Source organism: Theropithecus gelada, chromosome 1 (assembly GCF_003255815.1).
Source record: "Theropithecus gelada isolate Dixy chromosome 1, Tgel_1.0, whole genome shotgun sequence".
In the NCBI taxonomy this organism is placed as follows: domain Eukaryota; kingdom Metazoa; phylum Chordata; class Mammalia; order Primates; family Cercopithecidae; genus Theropithecus; species Theropithecus gelada.
This window is the reverse complement of record NC_037668.1, coordinates 117,530,260-117,545,235: the sequence shown is the minus strand read 5'-3', so window position 1 is coordinate 117,545,235 and position 14,976 is coordinate 117,530,260. Positions and strand designations below refer to the sequence as shown.

The 14,976-nt window shown below is 38.0% G+C and overlaps 1 protein-coding gene and 1 pseudogene across 1 annotated transcript in view; one reads left to right on the top strand and one right to left on the bottom strand.

Annotated features, from left to right (window-relative positions):
• LRRC8C (leucine rich repeat containing 8 VRAC subunit C) overlaps positions 1 to 14,976 on the bottom strand; it is an 88,857-nt gene that overhangs the window by 52,120 nt on the left and 21,761 nt on the right. The window lies entirely within an intron of this gene.
• LOC112629608 lies at positions 9,871 to 10,119 on the top strand (annotated as a pseudogene).

Sequence of the window (14,976 nt, the reverse complement as noted above, 5' to 3'; positions counted from 1 at the left end):
ACATGCAAACTGACTCTGACCTACACTGGGTCATCCTCCACATAATGCCTCAACATTAATTCAGTGTAAACATAAATTCCATGTTAAAATCTGGCTCAATAGCCCATGTTTGTACCAAGTTCACAAAATTCTCAAGACAGGCACTGAAGGCGATTGGAATCTCAGTGGGCCGGTCATCACCAGTCATGGGTTGCTCAACAATCTCCTGAGACTGAACACACACAGCAACATATGGGTCAACCATGTCTTTACTCCCCTGCATTTATCCAAATGTGTGCCAGCCTGCCATGAGGGCCCCTCACTCAAAATCTACCTAGAATTCTTCCTTAGGAACTGACTTTTCAGCTATACAGAGTGATTGTCTTTGCTCAGAGGATAGTCTCCTTTGATCTGTTTTTTAATTTTCTCTTTTTCTTCTTCCCTTCCTTGAGTATGCCCTTCCTCTTTCCTTTTCTCCCTTCCTCCTCTCTAACCTTCTTCCCTCCCTAACCTTTTTCAACACATTTTACCTAACTACTCAGTGCCAAGCCCTGGGGATAGAAGATAAATAAAAAGCTGTAGTAGAATATTTGACCACTCGGGTGACTGAGGCAGGAGAACCATTTGAGACCAGGTGTTTAAGGATGTGGTGAACTATGATGGTACCCATGAATAGCCACTGCACTCCAGCCTGGGTGACAGAGCCAGACCTCATCTCTAAAAAATACAAAGAAAGAAAAAAAAAAGAGCATATGTGAGTAACAGATCTATCAACCAGGGAACCAAAAAATGTATTATCCCCTTTCTTTGCTCCTCAGCTCTTTATACTGATTCAAACCCAAGGGGCTTGTATAAGCCAGGCCAGCACTGGAAAAGATGCACACCAACTAGCTTTTTAACTCCTGCAGGTGGTTTGCCAAGAGACATGCCAGAGACAAACGGGGTATAAAACCAAGCATGGGACTGCCCTGGGATGAAGATATGACAACAGAAATAACCAGGTACCTTCACTTTCACAATCTAAATTTAAAGATGCAATAGATTCTGATACATTTTTTTGATAAATTCCTTGCTGTATCAACTCTTGCAACTTGCTATTCAAAAGCTAAGAACCAAATAGATTTGTATAAGAGATACTTGAATAAACTTCTATATATTCAATATTTTCATCCGTACTTTTTTAAACTGACATTTTTCTGATGAGAAAGTCCACAGCTCTTTTCCAATCTTCAGTGGGATATGTAAACCGCCCCCCCCCCCAAATATTTAACCACTACACCAACAATGCATTAGTTGTTATGATTATAGAAAGAAAAGCAGAAAACATATGTTGTAAAGAAAGTAGTTACCAGAATTAAACTAGAAAAAAAATGGCAAGAACATGAATGAGTCAGCATGAGGGTTTAACAGGCTAAGGGCATCAGCTTCAAAGAGAAAATGAAATGATTTGGGTTGCCCTGGTAACACCAAGATAAAATGCGGAAATGAAAATGCGAGGTTTAACACTAAGGAAACCTTCTTCAGCACTAGGGTCCCTCACATCATGGAATGAGCTTTACCATGGCAACATGCAAAAAACATGCAAAGGGATTAAATACAGAAAATATCCAAAGAAGTGAAAGCATGGTATTAATAATAAGAACTAAGCTGATCTAATAACTATTCTGGACCTTTCTTTTTTTTGACTCACAGAATTAAATAAGGCGAATGGGAAAGGGTTTGCAGGGATCAAATGAGATTTCCTTCAGTTATATATAATCTTAAATAATTAAAAAAGTTAAACATTATAGATCATTTCCACCCACTCACTTTTCTGCAAATGACATAGAATCTCCACTCATTCTAAAGATCTGGTTTTATTGCAGGAAAAGGCAAAAGAAAAAAGAAACAAACATAAGAAATAGAAACATCCTCCTAGGTTACATTTTCCATGTCCAATCTCTACTTTTTTGGAGGAGATCTGTCATTGGTTATTAAGGCAATAAATGACTCCTCTCAAGGGCAGACAATCATATTAATATAGTACTAGACTATAAAAATGATACTTTAGAATCATAGTGGTTGGGAGCATAGCACTGAAGTCAGGGTGCCTGGGTCTGTATCCTGACTCTGTCACTTGTAAGCTGGGTGACCACAAGCAACTTACTTAATCCTTCTGTTTTCTCATCTTGAAAATGGGGAAAAGAATAGTATCTTGCTTCACAGGATTGCTGGGGAAGCACGTAAGAGTGGCAAACACTAACAGTGGTACTAGGCAGGAATTAGCACTCAATAGATGACAGCTACTAATATTAGCAATAGAGATGACAATCATATTTGATAATTATAAAGAGTTTATGATTTTTAAACATTTTATTTTGGTAAGAGCATAATGTAAGATCTACCTGCTTAAAATTTTAAGCATACCATATAGTTTGGGTAACTACAGGTACAATGTGGTACAGCAGATCTTTAAAGCTTACTCATGTTGCAAACAAACTTGATGCCCATTGATTAGTATTAATAGCTCCCCATTTCCCCATCCCCCCAGCCCCTGGCAACCACCAGTATTCTCTTTGATTTCATTAATTTGACTATTTTAGATACTTCATATATGGAATCATATATCTTTCTGTGACTGGCTTATTTCACTTATCAGAATGTCCTCATTCATCCATGTTGTCACATATTGCAGAATTTCCTGTTTTTTAAAGGCTGAGTAGTATTCCATCGTGGGTATATACTACATTTTCTTTTTCTATTCATCTGTCAATGGACATTTTGGTTATTTTTACATCTTGATTATTGTGAATAATGAAGTTTACTCTTAAGAATAAGAATTTATCGGTGTTTGGAGACTTCTGTCCTAACTTGAGGTACCATACTAAAATAGAATTCTTTCTAAAAACAGAAGAAATAAACTTTAAAAAATTGTGTTGGTTAAATAGGAAAGAAAAGGTATATAACTGACATATAATGTTACCATGCTTACTAACTGCCAGGCATTAAAAATGTTATCTGTTGAACCTCCACATTAAACCCTTGAAGTAGGTATTATCTTTGCTGTACAGAAGAGGAAACATACAAAGAGAGATTAAATAATTTCTCCAAGATTGGAAAGCCTGTGAAGGGCATAGCAAAAATTCCAACTCAGGGCTTTCAGATTCCAATGTCCAAGCTCATTTCACTTAAAGAGGGAAATTATTTTAGTTTCTAACAATCTCCTTTACGGGAAATTTAGACTTGATATCCATTGGCAAAAGGACCTATTTGGAAATTCACCTCTTTCAGGATTGCATTCAGGGAAATCATATTTGTGACTTGAACACTGTAGCCTAAAATCTGACACTGAGAGAAATCCAGTCTGAGAAATGATCTTTTTAGAAGTTATAAAGGATTCTGCTTCTGTCCATGAAGAAGTCACTAGGGTGAAACTTACCCTTCTATAATAAATAGCTAAAAAAATAAAATTTTACCAGAGCCACTGAAGCTCTTTTGTGTTATGCTCTTGGTTATACCTGTTTTTCATTTGATGCTAAGTCCTTGGGTGGAGAATGCAGTCCCCAGATATTGCACTGTTCCAATCTCCTTTAGGGGGATCTGTATGTGATTTCCAGGAACTTGGTGCAGCAAAACAGTGAGAACCTTCTATACTGAGAATTTGAATACTGGGAAATATATACCAAATGAAAACAGAAGGACAGTGACCACTTACTTTCTTTTCCTTGTTCAAATTAATATAATCAAGATACTTAAGTATTTAACCATCTTTTACCCCATGAAATTTATCTGCATCTTCCCTTCCCTGATGTTTCAGCTAAGTGTTTTGCTTTATTGTAGATACGCCAACAACGAACATTCGTTTTTCTATGACTGGTTCAAATGCTGTTTGTTAAAATTATTATTATGACTTTGCACTTCTGTCTTCTCCATCCAGGGCCCACAATATTTCCAGAAGCAGGAAATGGAAAATACTTTAGGTAAACTTTATGTAAAATATTCTCATGGGTACCTAAAGTCGCTTTCTAATCCATGGGTTGACAGCTTGAGTTTTGCCAACTAACTCACTCTTGATGTTAAAAGATATCAAAACATAGCAAACCACTTTAAAGTTTTAGCTCTTTTAAGGGAATGTGGCTTAGGATGTGATTTCTCAGCAACCTGAGTTCCAAGGCTCAAATGCCCTCAGCTTAGATTTTCCTCATCCCATCAAACACTGCCCAGCAAGTAGCTCTATTACTGCTCTCCTTTGTATTTTACCTAATTTTTTTCCTCCCACTGCCCCAGGTTTACTCCTTTTTTAGTTTTTCCTAATATAAGTAACTCATGCTCTGGCTGATGGATTGGGTGTGAGGTTTGAGACAGAAGAATCAATATGAGTCCAATATTTTTAAGTTGAGAAGCTGAAATCATGGAGTTGCCATTTTATAAAGAGAGTGAGAAGCTGCAGAAAGTAGGTTTAGGGAGTGGGGAATAAGGACTTTGGATAGAGACATCTGAAATTTGAGATGTCTACTAGACTTCCAAGTGGAGGGGCTCCACAAACAGCTGGATATACTGGACTAAAGATAGGAAAGATCTGGGATAGAGATAGAAGTTCGGGTGTCATTAGGGTTATAAAAAGTGGTAGGATGAAACCACCTAGGGAGCATATAGAGAGGGGAAAACTATCTAAGGACTTCCTGTAGCAAGGAGCATTCTGCCACCAGATATTGACATGAATATTGTTTTCTCACTTCCCTCAGGTCTCTACACATATATCATTATTGGAGACACCTTTTCTGGCTACCCTATTGAAAATATTAATACCAACTCAGCAAAAGCAAGAGCATGCCATCCCAGCACTCCCTTTTTCATTCCCTAAGTTGCTTTCCTCAATAGCATTATCTTTATCAGATATACTATACAGGTATTACTCATTTAGTTGTACTTCTGTCTCTCTGCTGCATCATAAGGTAAGCTCCTAAGAAATGGGGACTTTATTTTGTTCACTCATGTCTCCCAGAGCCTAGAACAGTATCTGGCACATAAAAAGTACTCAGTAAGTAATTGCTGAACCAATGAAATGAGAAATGAGCATCTACTTAATCTGAAATTCTCCCAGTTATTAAAATGAATAACAGAAATGTTTATGTGACTACCAGAAATTAGAGTAAGGTGCACTTGGTTTTGAGGAAGAGAACACCAGATTTCTTTTGTACCACTCTGCATTTTCTCATGATACTTGCACTCTGTTTAGGGGCAAAGACGAAGCAAAGAAGTCATAAGAGGCCATCTGAGAGATCTGCATGGAGCTGGAAAAAGACAATTCTATCTTATTTAGAGTTGGGAGAAGGAATTAAGGACAGGAGTGGGACAAGAGGTGCCCTGGGCCTCATTTGTTTTGAATCATGGGCTCCTTTATATTATTAACAGTATCATGTTTTTTCCTCTACTCACATTGCCGGCCTCTGTCAACTTCCAGGGACCTACCATGGAATAAGGCGAAGACTGCAAGAAGGGAATGTACATGTTTATTAAGCAACAGCAGTGCAATAGCGATCATTGATCGTTTCGGTCAAAATGCAGTCATGTTGTTTAACAATGGGGATATGTTCTGAGAAATGCATCATTAGGCAATTTTGTCATATGGACGTCATAGAGTGTATTTATACAGTCCGAGACAGTGTAGCCTACTATACACTTAGGCTACAGGGTTTGGCGTCTTGCTCCTAGGCTATAAATCTGTACAGCATTTTCCTGTACTGAATCCTGTAGGTAACTGCAACACAATAGTATTTGTGTATCTCAACATAGGAAAGGTACAATAAAAAAAGCATAAAAGATTAAAAATAGTACACCTGTATAGGGCACTTGCCACGAATGGAGTTTGCAGGACTGGAAGGTGCTCTGGATGGGTCAGCAAGTGAGTGGTGAGTGAATGTGAGGGCCTAGGATGTTACTTTGCACTGCCGCAGACTTCATAATAATAAACACTGTACACCTAGGTTACACTAAATTTATAAAAAATATTTTTCTTTCTTCAATAATAAACTGTAGGTTATTGCAACTTTTTTACTTTTTAAACTTTAAACATTCTTTTTAACTTTCTGACACTTTCATAATAACATTTGGCTTAAAACATAAACATATTTTATAACTGAACAAAAATATATTTTATTCCTTATTCAGTAAGCTTTTTGTTATTAAATTATTATATTTTGCTTTTTAAACTTTTTAACTAAAAACGAAGACACCAACATGTATATTAACCTAGGCCTAAACATATGCAAATCAAAACACATAATAAATCACATAAACAGAACCAACGACAAAAATCACATGATTATCGCAATAGAGGCAGAAAAGGCCTTCAACAAAACTCAACACCCCTTCATGCTAAAAACTCTTAATAAACTAGGTATTGATGGGATGTATCTCAAAATAAGAGCTATTTATGACAAACCCACAGCGAATATCATAACTAATGGGAAAAGCTGAAAGCATTCCCTTTGAAAACAGGCACAAGACAAGATGCCCTCTCTCACCACTCCTATTCAATGTAGTATTGGAAGTTCTGGCCAGGGCAATAAGGCAAGATAAAGAAATAAAGGATATTCAAATAGGAAGAGAGGAACTCAAACTGTCTCTGTTTGCAGATGACATGTGTATATTTAGAAAACCCCACTGTCATCTCCCTAAGCTGATAAGCAACTTCAGCAAAGTCTCAGGATACAAAATCAATGTGTAAAAATCACAAGCATTTCTATATATCAATAATAGACAAACAGTGGGAGTGAACTCCCATTCACAATTACTACAAAGAGAATAAAATACCTGGGAACACAACTTACAAGGGATGTGAAGAACCTCTTCAAGGAGAACTACAAACTACTGCTGAAGGAAATAAGAGAGGACACAAACAAACGTAAAAACATTCCATGCACATGGATAGAAAGAATCAATATCGTGAAAATGGCCACACTGCCCAAAGTAATTTATAGATGCAATGCTATCACTGTCAAGCTACCACTGACTTTCTTCACATAATTAGAAAAAAACTACTTTAAATTTCATATGGAACCAAAAAAGAGCTCACATAGCCAAGACAATCCTAAGCCAAAAGAACACAGCTGGAGGCATCATACTACCTGACTTCAAACTATACTGCAAGGCTGCAATAATCAAAACAGCATGGTACTGGTACCAAAACACATGTATAGACCAATGGAACAGAACAGAGGCCTCAGAAATACCAACACACCTCTACAACCATCTGATCTTTGACAAACCTGACAAAAACAACCCATGGGGAAAGGGTTCCCTCTTTAGTAAATGGTGTTGGGAAAACTGGCTAGCCATATGCAGAAAACTGAAACTGCACCCCTTCCTTACAGCTTATATAAAAATTAACTCAAGATGGATTAAAGACTTACATGTAAGACCTAAAACCATAAAAACCCTAGAAGAAAATCTACGCAATACCATTCAGGACATAAGCATGGGCAAAGACTTCATGACTAAAACACCAAAAGCAATGGCAACAAAAGCCAAAATTGACAAATGGGATCTAATTAAACTAAAGAGCTTCTGCACAGAAAAAACAAACAAGCAAACAAAAACTGTCATCAGGGTGAATAGGCAACCTACAGAATGGGAGAAAATTTTTGCAATCTATTCATCTGACAAAGGGCTAATATCCAGAATCTACAAAGAATTTAAACAAGTTTACAAGAAAAAAATCAACACCATCAAAAAGTGGGCGAAGGATATGAACAGACACTTCTCAAAAGAAGACATTTATGCAGCCAACAAACATATGAAAAAAAGCTCATCATCACTGGTCATTAGAGAAATGCAAATCAAAACCACAATGAGATACCATCTCACACCAGTTAGAATGGCGATCATTAAAAAGTCAGGAAACAACAGATGCTGGAGAGGATGTGGAGAAACAGGAACACTTTTACACTGTTGGTGGGAGTGTAAATTAGTTCAACCGTTGTGGAAGACAGTGTGGCAATTCCTCAAGGATCTAGAACCATAAATACCATTTGACCCAGCAATCCCATTACTGGATCTATGCCCAAAGGATTATAAATCATTCTACTATAAAGGCACATGTGTACGTAGGTTTATTGCAGCACTGTTCACAATAGCAAAGACTTGGAACCAATCCAAATGCCCATCAATGATAGACTGGATAAAGAAAATGTGGCACATATACACCATGGAATACTATGCAGCCATAAAAAAAGGATGAGTTCATGTCCTTTGCAGGGACATGGATGAAGCTGGAAACCATAATTCTCAGCAAACTAACACAAGAACAGAAAACCAAACACCACATGTTCTCACTCATAAGTGGGAGCTGAACAATGAGAACACATGGACACAGGGAGGGGAACATCATACACTGAGGCTTGTTGGTGGGTGGGGTCTGGGGGAGGGATAACATTAGAAGAAATACCTAATGTAGATGACGGGTTGATGGGCACAGCAAACCACCATGGCACGTGTATACCTATGTAACAAACCTGCAGGTTCTGCACATGTATCCCAGAACTTAAAGTATAATTTAAAAAGAAAAAAGAAACATAGGGAAATAATATCTACCACATGGTGGGGAAGACAACACAATACTAAATTTGTGGTGTTCAAGAGTCAGACAGTTAACCTTTTGCTATAACTAGCATTATTCAGGTCTCTTACTGGAGTTTAGGGCTCTATTTTACGAGGAATATGGAAAAATATTACATAGACATTTAAGGGCAAAAAATTTTACCTACAAAAATATATTCAGATTCCAACGATTTCTGACCCATCTTAGCTACTACTCTGATCCAAGCCACCACCATCTCTCAATTAGATTATTGCAATATCTTCCTGACTAGTCTCTCCACTTCTACCAACGACCCCTAGAGTCGTCTCAAGTGAGCAACCAGAATGATCCTGGGTTTCTTCTCCATTCAAAATCCTCTAATAATTCTCCATCTCACTCAGTGAAAAAGCCAAAATCTTTACAAAAGTCCTAAAAGGCCCTCTGCAATCTCACTGCCACCCCACACCAGTCTCATAGTTCTCTCCTGCACACCTGCTTTGCTCCAGCCACACTGGGCCTTCTAGCACAAGCTTGTCCAATCTGTGGCCTACAGACCGCATGTGGCCCAGGATGGCTTTAAATATGACCCAACAGAAATTTGTAGGCTTTCCTAAAACATTATGTGATTTTGTGATTTCTTTTTCTTTTAGCTCATCAGCTATCGTTAGTGTATTTTATGTGTGGCCCAAGACAATTCTTCTTCTTCCAATGTGTCCCAGGGAGGCCAAAAGATCGGACGCTCTTGTTATAGTGGCTTCTTGGCACCCCAGGTTCACTCCTGCTTTTGCATTTGCAATGCCTCTGTCTGGAATTCCATCTTCCTGGTATCTGCAGGGCTCAATCCTTCATCTTCTTTAGGCCTTGCCGAAACCTGCCCAGATTTCAAACACTTTTCACCATTTCCATCACTACTCCTCTGTTCCAAACCTTCACCCTCTTATTTGAATAATACTGCAAAGCCGATTTAATATCACACCGTATCTCAGCCATAGCACTCTCTTTCCTCCTGCCCTATTTTTCTCCATAGCACTTAACACCTTTGAACATACCATATATATTTTAGCTAATTATGCATTTCCTTTTCTTTCTCCTCCCTCTTGAATGCAAGTCCCAGGAGGGCAGAAATTTTTGCCCAATTTGGAAAATGTTTTGTCCCTAATGCCCAGAAGAGCGTCTGGCCCATATTTATCATTCAGTAGATATCTGTTAATTAAAAGAGTAAAGTGGTAGAAACAGAACCTATAAAGAAACACTATGGAGATACTACTTAGCCCAGAGCCTAGTGGCTAAGCCGGTTCTCCCCTTTCCAATCGGAGGCCTCTGCGGCAAACATGCTCTGCCAGATCATCACTCAATCCAAGAAGCATCTAAGCTTGATCCCCCTCTTTGTATTTATTGGAGCTGGAGGTACTGGAGCAGCACTGTATCTCTCGTGTCTGGCATTGTTCAATCCAGATGTTATTTGGGACAGAAAGAGTAACCCAGAGCCCTGGAACAAACTGGGTCCCAATGATCAATACAAGTTCTACTCAGTGAATGTGGATTACAGCAAACTGAAGAAAGAAGGTCCAGATTTCTAACAAATGTTTCACATCAAGGTCTTCCAGAAGCCATCCACACAATTTTCCGCTTAACCAGGAAATACTTCTCTCCTCTAAATGCATGAAATCATTTGATGTAATCTATTGGCGATTATGCTGATTAGTAAATAACTGAAACTTGGAAAACAAAACAAAACAAAAAGAAACACTATGTAAATTGAGACAAGCAAAGGAATACAAAAGGCTACCAGAGGAGTCCAGAGCCTGGACGTCCATGGATAGACTTCAGTGCCAAATACAAAAATGCTTCAACTTTGCACATTACAGGCTTTAAACTGCTGCATGAGAGATTTAGGAAGAAACAACCCATTGTTAAATGACCAAATAAATGGTTGCAGGATGAAATCCGAGGGTTGGTCATGCCAAGGAGATGTGAAAAATAGGACAGTGAATCATGTTTCGATGGTGAGCTTGCTGTCTGGAGGCCGGGTGCTGGATGAGAAAGGTTCTTTTGCTCCACTAGGAGCTTAAGATGAGTATTTCTCCAGGAGCCAACATTACTTACTGAAACGCAGAAAGTGCACATGTTTTCAAAGGGAAAACATATGGACTAGTATTAAATTAATAACTTCTGATTGGAAAACCTGTTGACAGAATTTGGCTGAGCTAGCCTCCTGAAATTTATTAGGGAACACCTGGGGGGAAATAAAACCTAGGATAGGGAGGAAGAGTAGTTCTCAACCTTGGCTGCACATTGGAATCACCTGGAGAGTTTTACAAACACTGATGCCTGGGTGCAGTTAAATCAGAACCCCTGGGGTGGGGCCCAGGCATGAGGTTTTCGTTTTGTTTTTGTTTTGTTTTGTTTTGTTTTGTTTTGAAGGTCCTCAAGTGATTCCAACATGTAGGTGAGGTTGAGACCTATTCTCCCCAAAATATCTGTTTCTTCTGTTTGTGATCAAAAGTACAGCTACGTGCTAAGTGAGGTCTTAGGGGAAAAACCAGAGCTTTATCTGGACTACCAAAGGCAGCGTTTGCTCACTTAAAATGATTTCAGTGCTCCATAAATGTATATTTTAATATCACATCTTTGGTTAATAGTTACCTGGACACCACCTCTTCCCAGATCAGGACTGTCAGGCTTCCCCACACAGCCCACCCTCTCTCAGGAAGAGCATGCTGTTTGGATAATATTTGAAGGGGTCTCAGACCACAGCTGCAGTGTCCTATTTTGGAAGCCCGTGGCTGAGTATTTTCATAAGCAGTCCAAGATCAACACTTTCCTACTTGCTCTGTTCACCCCTTCACTCCCCTGGGTTATTTATATTCTCAACTATCTCCACTCCCACACTGTAAATTCTGTAAGGGCAGAGACCACGTTGCTCATTTCACATGCCCAGTCTCTGACCTAGTTGTCTGAGCCGTAACAGTTTTGCGTGACACAGAGCTAGGTCCACATGTACAGCAATGATTTACCCCTCAAAACAGTTTCTCAATGTAGATGATGCTTTGAACATTAAAACTGTAGTTCTGACGGGGTCCATATTTATAAATGTTTTGTTTTAGAGTAACAGTTCATTACCATTTTATTGACAGTTTTAATACTAACAGTTAATTACTGTTACTGTAAAATGAAGTTCTCTTTCTGTATAAAGGAAAACCCCACCACTATCATAACATGAGCTGAGGTTTACTGTGTACTTAGAAGTGCCAGGCACGTCATACATATTACATTACTTAATGCCCAAATGTCTCTGGGCTCCAGGTACTATCAGCCTACTCTTACTGAAGAAATGGAGGCTTAGGAAGGTCAATATTCTGCCTGGGGTTACAGAGCGGTAAGCAGAGGGGCCTGCGTACAATCTAGGTAATCTGGTTTTAGAACTCATTAATCTAAGTCACTAAACCTAACATTCCATAGACAACAGAACAAAACAATTGAAAACTGAGTTGAATTCCTTCTTGAATGAATTTAGGAATTAGTTAACAGGAAAGGGTATTTTCCTTTACAGAAGTGTTTCATAAAAACTGGGATAGCTGGACTTGGTGACACAGTCTAGCTACTTGGGAGGCTAAGGTGGGAGGACTGCTTGATCCCCAGAGTTTGAGGCAAGCCTGGGCAACATAGTAAAACTTCATCACAGACACACACAGACACACATACACACACACACACACAAAACAAACTGGAGAAGACACTACCTACAATTTCCTATTAATTCTCATTATAATATCAGAGACACTTTTAAATATATATCATACTTAGAGTGTAATATACACATACTCAGATATGTTGTCTTTTAAATTGGTTTGCTTTTTCATTAGCAGTGGCTCCTAATTCTTTGGCTATAAATCTTTTCGCTCTATAGCCTCTTGGTCAGGCACTTATAACTTTAAAGAATTTAAAGAGTGGAATCTACACTTCGCTCAAGAGCTAAATGAGAGTACAGGTGGTTCATTTCCCTGTCAGAAATGTGCCCATTTTCAGCATATGGTACATACATATTTCCAAGACACATTTTATGGTTTATCACTCAGAATGAAAAATAATGACACGAATGTTACATTTTATATCAATTGTTTAGTTTTGGAAGGATAATGAGGATTTCCTTAATCCTGTTCATAAGTGATCCTGATATAAAAATAGAAATGGTATTTAGGTATAATCTTTCTTAAAATGAGGACATAGCTGCATATTTTTAAAATGTAGTGATTCTACCACCTTCCCCACTTCCACTACATAAAATGCCTTGGCATCTGGGATGTTGAGATATGAATAATTACTATTTTAAAACTTTACTGAGCCTCAGAATTTTTAAAGCCTTTTTCAGATTATATTCTAAAAATAAATATATTTTCAAACAGTCTTCATTCCAGGTTTCCAAGCAAACACACCCGAATACATTAATTAATATTTCAGGCCCTTAGACTGTTTTCAAATACTATATTTAACAATGCTTATGATGATCACTCAAATAATTTTGATTCAGTTCAAGTATGTCAACAGGAAGAGGTCTGGCAGAAATATAAAAATTCTAAGCAAAGTCATTCTGAGACTCAAACAACTCCAATACCAGAAATGCTAGTTAAACCAAACAGTAGTGTGGCCAAAGAACATCAAGGAAAACTACTGTTTTCAAGATTTGTGGTTTCCTTATATAAGGAGCCTATTCTGCTCTTGGATGTGGCACAAGGGGGCTTTTCGAAAGCATGGTATATTTCAATAAAAAAAAAAATCTTAATCCAGTTGAGTAAATGTAAAGTTACACACAGTCATACACTTCATTCCTGAGATCCTCTGGAAGTAAATCCGCTGCTTAACATTAATGACACATCTCATCGACTATGTTTTTGTTTATAAAATACTCTAATATGTACATGACTCCAGTTCAGGTTTAAAATTTTTTCCCATCTTTTGAAGAATAGGTCTCCTGAAAAATTTTCAGAAATTCTTAGTAATTTTTCATCATACTAAGCATCTTTTTATTTTATTTTATTTTATTTTATTTTATTTTATTTTATTTTATTTTATTTTTGTTTTGTTTTGTTTTTGAGACCGAGTCTCACTCTGTCACCCAGGCTGGAGTAAGTGGCGCAATCTGGGCTCACTGCAACCTCTGCCTCCCGGGTTCAAGCGCTCCTGCCTCAGTCTCCCGAGTAGCTGGGACTATAGGTGTGTGCTACCACGCCCAGATAATTTTTGTATTTTTTAGTAGAGACGGGGTTTCACCATATTGCCCAGGATGGTCTTGAACTCCTGACCTTGTGATCTGCCCTCCTCGGCCTCCCAAAGTGTTGGGATTACAGGTGTGAGCCACCACACCCAGTCATACTAAGCATCTTCTAAACCACAATGGCAACTACTTACTAAGCCCACTACCACGTTAGGCAAACCATCATAAAGACAGGATATGTTCCTATTTAGGATACCAACAATACAGTAATAGCATTTTAATACAAAATTTAAAGGTAGTTTGTACAAATTCTTTTCCTATGAACTGATTACAGTTGTGTACATTTAGGGTGATATGAAGTCCTTAGTCCAAGGCAATATATGTCAACAGTAAAACAAACAAAAAAGACTCCTGTTATTACCTTAGATGTATATACTACTACCTCATTGAACATCTGCATTTCCAGAACTCTAAGTTTAGTCATAAGCGGCCACATTAATCTAAAAAATAAAAATCAAAGGAAGTCATCCCTACTCACCATTTTGTATAATATAATGAAATAGTTACAATGTATGTTTTATAGCCAGAAAGACCTAGGTTTGAAATCTAGCTCTGTGGCTACTAGCCTAGTGACTTTGGGCAGGTTATTTAACCTCTTTGAATCATGCACACTTGGAAAAGCAGCTGGCAGTCAGTGTGAAAATTGTCAACTACACTATTTAATTAAGAAAATATTTCCTGACTTCTTGCTTTTTAGAACAGTGTTTGTATTATTTAATAAACTTTGAATAAAAAAAAAGAAAATTACCTAGGCTTCTCTCTTGGGAATCTTCTGGATTCTGAAAAATCCAATTTACTGTATGTTCCACTATATCTGCTGTTCATAGAAAGTGCCTGACAGTACCCCCAAATTGTGGTGTCCTCTTGAAAACATTTGCTATTTTTTCCATTGCCTCAAGACAGGCCAATTCCTCCCAATCAATTATTTCTAACTCCATGTGTTACCTATGCTTGTTGCATGGATATATAGAAACAAAACTCTGTGAAATGCCAACCTGCCCCAATTCTTGAATTACATGCCTGGAAACCCAGAGGTCTCAAATGCACACTTTCACTAGATTCCCCACTGACTATGAGACTCTTTGAGCTTACTCAGTACCTAGCATCTCTGGAGCATGACCCAATTTTTAAGAAAGCCTTGATAGCTAAGAGCAATAATGAT